This window comes from Chamaea fasciata, unplaced genomic scaffold (genome assembly GCF_029207755.1).
Source record: "Chamaea fasciata isolate MVZ Bird 193981 ecotype frontalis unplaced genomic scaffold, bChaFas1.0.hap1 SCAF_2, whole genome shotgun sequence".
NCBI lineage: Eukaryota > Metazoa > Chordata > Aves > Passeriformes > Sylviidae > Chamaea > Chamaea fasciata.
This window is the reverse complement of record NW_027094087.1, coordinates 14,424,072-14,430,071: the sequence shown is the minus strand read 5'-3', so window position 1 is coordinate 14,430,071 and position 6,000 is coordinate 14,424,072.

Below are 6,000 nucleotides of genomic sequence, written 5' to 3'. Positions count from 1 at the left end.
TATTTGCTCTATTTTGCTCCTCCAAAAAAAATAAATATTTGGCTAGAAAATGGATATCTAAAAGTATGCCATATGAATTTAACCTATTAATTTAACCTGCATTTAACCATGGCAGGCTGTTTTCATTTCCTGCGGAGACTGCCTTCATTCAGGAAGGAAAAGTATTTCAGTGATCTCAATGAATGCAGCAAGGAAGATGACTGACTTGCTTTAACTTTTTCTTGAAGACAGCGGATGAGATACTTCTGACAGCAGCTGCTAGATCTGCCACACCCAACTATGTCGGAAAAGAGTCAAAGAGGAATGAGATAATAACACACAAAATAGTTAGTGTACAGCTTCTGTAGGAACAGGCATAACTCCATATACTGCTTTTAAGGGCCCTGTTCTTTAGGAAGTGTTGCCTTTGTCTTCTGTCAACTATCAATTGTATTTAGTATCTGGGGAAATGTCACCACATGGTCCACAGGACAGTCATGCAGGGGGTCACCTCCTACCTCGCACCCCTGAAAGTGCAAATGGTGGTAAAAGGGAGTGATGGGGTCTATAGGCAGGTTTTGTAGGAGCTAATTTGTGCCTGGGGTAGCCATTTGAAATGAGAGGGCAAGTCTGATGTGGCCCTAAGATCATTCACAGTTATCTTTGTAAACTTTTAGGAAACAGATGATACTGAAAAAGTCTGGAGGAGGGCAGGCACATCACAAAGGGAATCTAGGGAGTTATAAACTCTTTTATTACCAAAATATACTGAAACAAATAATGAAACAAGAAATTTATAAACCCCTACAAGTATAGATTCATTAAGGATAAATTGTGTCAAGCAGTTTCTGAAGGTGAACTTGGTTTTGTGCTATGAAGGATACTTGCTTCTACATCTTTTGACACTTTCTTACATGACATTGTCATAAGTAAACTGTAGAAAAGTTATCTAGATTAAACTGCTTTAGAGTGCAAAACTGGTTGGAAAACTATTCTTACAGAATGTCGATTAGTGATTCTTCACCAGAAGAGGAGAATAAATTTTCATTAGTGTCCATGATGAAACAGTGAGCATGACTTAAATTTACAGATGACACAAATGACAGTAGAAGATAGCATTAAAATTCAGTGTTCCTGGTAAACTTGAGGAAAAAAATCTGGAAAAGGGCACTATACAGTAAAGATAAATGCCATGTTGTGCCTTGAAGGTCAACTTTCTAGTATATTTACCATGTGTTCATCAACAAGAGTATTTCTTTCAATCCTCATGCTACATGAACTATACAGAACAATTGGAGAAAATCTAGAAATGAACAGCAAGAATGGTCCACCTTCTAAAACATGTGACTTATAAGGAATTCTTGAAGGATCTGGAGATATTTAGTCAAGAAGGAAATGAGAGAGGTAGCAATTAATCAGTTGTGAAAACCAGAAGAAATAGGAAAACATTAATCTGTTCTCTGTGCTCTTGATTGTTAGGATAAGAAATAATAGACTCTGATGTAAACTCTTTGAGTTAAGAAGCCTACACAAAATCATAAATAATTTCCAGCAGGGCATGTATCTTAGGTTTATGTCTTATACAAAGCCATTACTTGAGATTTTTCAGATCAGCTGTTAGGAATAATATAGCAGCAGTTCTACAGCATTTGGGGCAGGTAAATAGACTTGATAGTGTCTTTAAACCTATTCCTCTCCTGGTTTCTGTGGTTCTGTGATACAGCTTTGACAAAAAAATCAGAAGTTGCTGCTTATATTAGTCTTGAATTCAAGAACTGTCTTTTGTGCTTTCTGTGTCTCTTTGGTTAGAAATGACTGTTTCTGTCTTGCTGTAGTTGGGGATAGTCATGCCAATATTTAGCTTGTATTTATGTACTGGTAAAACCAAGAACCCATAGCCTGGCATTGCTTTTTTCCTTCTGACTCACCATTATCAGGGCCTTATGTGCACTAATAACCATAAACCCCCTGACCAGCCTCACCTGGGCTTCCACCCACACCTGTGCCTCCAGGAGCTCTTTATAAATAAGCTCAGCCCCAAGCCTCCTCTCCCTGGCTGGGCTGGGCTCCTCAGCCCTGACACAGTCTTGCCTTGGCCTCTCTACAGAGCCTTCTGAACTGAGGGAGCACATGCTGTGGAAGGCAAATTTTCATAGCAGAGATAAGCACTGTGGATGAATATCAGGACAGCAATAATGTCTGTTTAGACAGGCCATACACATATGTGGTTTTGATTCACTTCTTCTAAGTGTAAACCTCTGAAGTACTCATTTTTATGTGACAATTTTGACCTTTTCCTTATGTCATTCCTATCATCAGGGTCCTGAAGTATTTCACAAAATGAAGGAGGCAAAAAGAGATACATAGAATAAAAATATTAACATAGAGGATGTATTTTAGATTATAAATTTCCCAATCATGTCAGGACTTCAAAAATGCTTTTTTTTCTACAAATGATATCAGCTTGGAAATAACCTGTGACTTCTCTGGATAGCAGATATTAGTACAGGCTCTTGATAGTAGTATTAATCAGATTTTTCACTTCTGTTATGCATAACCTTGGTAGTAGAGACAAAGTGAAAAACTACAAGATTAAATAATAGCTTACATATATAAGGGAGAGACCTAAATTCACATTTAAAAGCATAGGCATTAAATTCCCAAGGGAAAACAGAAAAACTGCAAATGACCAATGAAGCAATGTAGTTGTATTATGAATTTTAGTGTAGTACTTTCCAAGGTCCTTATTTAACTTTTTGTCTATGCTTACTATTTTTTCACTTTTTAAATCTTGTTTCTCCTGAAACTAAAACAACACTAACATCTAGTAGACATGTAATGTAATAAATATGCTTATTTTTTTAAAGAAGGCTTGAAGAAATTAAGAACAGAAATGATGAAAAAACGCTAACCTTTTCTATACCCAAATGTTCCCTTTGCCTGTCAGTCTTGGGAAATATTACTTGATTTGTTTTCCTCCTCTTTTTAAGTTTTGGGTTTTTTTCACTTACAGCGTCCTGACTCTAAAAGAGACCAAATACTCACAGGAACTGAAAAAAAAGTAATTTGAGATTTATGAGCTCTACTTCAAAGATTGAGGAAACAATTGAGAAACTAGAAAAAAGCTGTCTTTAAGGGTTTTCCAAGGAAAGTTATACCAATCTTTATCAAGACAGAAAGTAGCAATATTTGGATTTTCAGGTACATTTTAGTGCTGAACTACATATTAGTGTTTGTTGAATTTTTGATCATCCTGGAATGACTAAAAGTGTATAATTAAGAAGCATCTGGCACTTGTCAGAGCCCTGCCTCTCATATCAAGCTGCTCATTTGCAATCCATTTATAGTAAAACGTTGCAGATATTTTTTTGGTATTGCAGAAAGAATAAAATTTTAAAATGTCCTATAAAATTTCAATACAGCAATATAAATGATGTTCAAGGTGACACTGATCACTGAGGAACAGTAACAAACAAATAGAAATGTTCTGATCCATGAAGAAATATATTAGGTTTCATCAGGTGTGGCTAATAGATATCTGGTTGCACTAAGACTTGTTTTGCCTAATTTATTAATGTGGTGGTGGTTTTTTTCTAAAAATAGTAGATAAAGTTAGTTCCTACCAGTTGTTTATTCAGCCTTACTTTCTTACAGACCTATATAAATATGCAATTAATTACCCTGTGGATGTGACTGTATGACAATTTTTTTTATCAATAAATGCTTATCAGGCTCTTGGACAACTATTACTGCATAACTTTTAATTTGCATGCCTTCATGTCTCTTTTAAGAGAATAAAAAAAGAGACATGGTCCTGCATTTCCATTCGGCAGCTTGAGTGAGATGCCAGGCCCTGCTGAGTGCCCAGTGTTATGGCTGTGGACAGGGATGTCTCACATAGGATATCCACACTTCTCCAGTAACTCTTGGCTGAAGGAGGCACAAGAAGGTCTCTTGAATCTGGAAAATGAACTATAAATGCTTCCACTGGGGATTTCCAAGCACCTTGCATCTCATGTGAGCAATGCATCCAGATCTAGTAACTACAGTGAAGCTATTTCCTGCACAGCCTAATTTGTAATGCTGTAGCCTGCATCCCTAATATTCAGTATTCCTATATTCTCTAAACTCAAAGGATTTGTTTTTCTTCCTATACTGATACCACCAGTGCTTTTCAGCTGTATATATTACTGATAATTTTTCAAGTACCATTGGCTAAATTACTTTAAAACATTTTTGAGTATAAATGTCTCCTGCAGAACTACACATGTGCTCATAGCTCTGGTCCATACACTAAAAAAGAATAATTTGGGGGCAGTTCTGATTAAATTTTGGGGGGAGAAAAGCCTTGTACCAAAATGTCAGAAGGATTGCTCATAGAGTGTAATTTTTAAGAGGCACAAGCTGCTGCTTCTTGCCTGTGAAGGGTCACTTTACAGATGCTTTTAGGATTGTCTTTTCCACAGAGTGTGATTTATTTTCTTCCTCATCATTAATAATTCAACAGTACCTTTTCTTTCCAAGCTTAGTATTCCTCTTTAGTGTCTGGCTATTAAAACAAAATTATCTTGCTCAGGTGATTCCCTGTTGAAAGTCACTGGTATATCCTCTCCCCAGAATTTTTAAATGGATTCAGTTTTGATGATTTTTATTACTGAGAAATCCCTCAAGTAGGAAAATATTGCTTTTTTTCACAATTTAAAAAAGGAACCTCCCTTTAAGCAAAAACTTTTAGTGTTGGCAGTTTTGTTCCATATAGTAAGTCATCACCAGTTATCAAAAAAATCCTCACAATTTTAGTCATAAAACCTCAGTTTATTTTCTTATCATTTTGCTGGTCTATGATCAGTAAAAATGAAATTTTGTAAGTTGGTCATCTTCCATCCAAAAGTTTTGTTTTAGTTTTTTATGGTAATAAGTGGCCATGAAGGTGCATCAGTTGTATTTGAGGACAGCTTTAAGAACTGAACCTGTGATAGCTGGTCTGAAAGTTTATATTTGGATCATAGGGCTAGATTAACATTGGAATGAGATGGATATTTCTGGTTAGTCCTTCACTGTTCTTTTGAATGTTCAGTAATCAGTGTATGAAGGATTTCCCCTATAGTAATTAGTAATTTGAGGGGGAAAAAAAGTTTCTGAACCACAGGAGCAACCTTTTCAATAAAATTTTCTTTTAAATGTTAAACAGTCTGTACAAATGAGTAAAGACTTAATCATAAGTAAATTATCACTAAAAGGCAGTGTGGGGAGCTGGATTGAAGTCAATCTACCACAGAATAGCACACCATGTATAGTTCTGCTATATGAAAGATTATTTTTGAACTTGACAGTCTTTTGCCTTTTTCATAAGCTGATGAAAATTCAGTCTCAAAAAATCAACCTCTAGTGTTATTAGTACACCAAAATTCCCTTTACCACAAAGCTACAGTCTTTCTTGGTGCTCAACATAGAGATGGTTACATAAACACAGATTTTTACCTTTGGCTTACCTACTGCAATTATCTTTGTATCTGAGTGATTAGTTCTGTCTGCTTAAATATACACTTAGCAATAGCCAAGTTACCATGAAAATAAAGCCATACACTTCGGTTTTTTTGCTGATTGATATCTGTAGTCTATCCCAGTGACAGGAGCTTTAAAATGTAACAATCTTGTGAGACAAAAAACGCTGAACCAAATTAAGTTATTTATTTGGAACTCATAGTTATGAGGTGTTACTGACAAGCTGCAATTGGGAGTTAGCCCTTTTCTAGAGCTGAAGGAAAAAATGTTTTGAATTTGATGGTAATATCACCTTATTAATATGCTGATTATTGCACCACTGTCAAAATTATCTTGTATTTGTCATTCAATCAGTGATTAGATTGAAGGGAATTACCTGAAATTTAATTACTAAAAATCTAATCTCTTATGTAAAAAGAAAACTGCTGATACTCAATTATCTTGAGCATAAAAGAACAAAAATTAAGGTTTTCTCCGTGTGTGAAACCTTACTGCCGAGTAAGACCCTTATAATCT